This window comes from Fulmarus glacialis, unplaced genomic scaffold, assembly GCF_000690835.1.
Source record: "Fulmarus glacialis isolate BGI_N327 unplaced genomic scaffold, ASM69083v1 scaffold33465, whole genome shotgun sequence".
In the NCBI taxonomy this organism is placed as follows: domain Eukaryota; kingdom Metazoa; phylum Chordata; class Aves; order Procellariiformes; family Procellariidae; genus Fulmarus; species Fulmarus glacialis.
Window position 1 is genome coordinate 2540 of NW_009215501.1, and position 221 is coordinate 2760.

Sequence of the window (221 nt, forward strand, 5' to 3'; positions counted from 1 at the left end):
CACTGCCCTGCACTGGAAGTCATATGCTGCTTTATAAACTATTTACATACAATGGGGCCTTTATCGGCCCCTGAACAACACACTTTAGCATTCAGATCCAACGCCCTGACTTCCGCCCACCCCGGCCAAACAAAGTGCCTGTGTGCTGCATTCCCGCTGCTGGGCCCTGCACCCGCTCCCACCTCGCCCCGCGCCGACCACAGCTGTGCCCCCCCCGACCC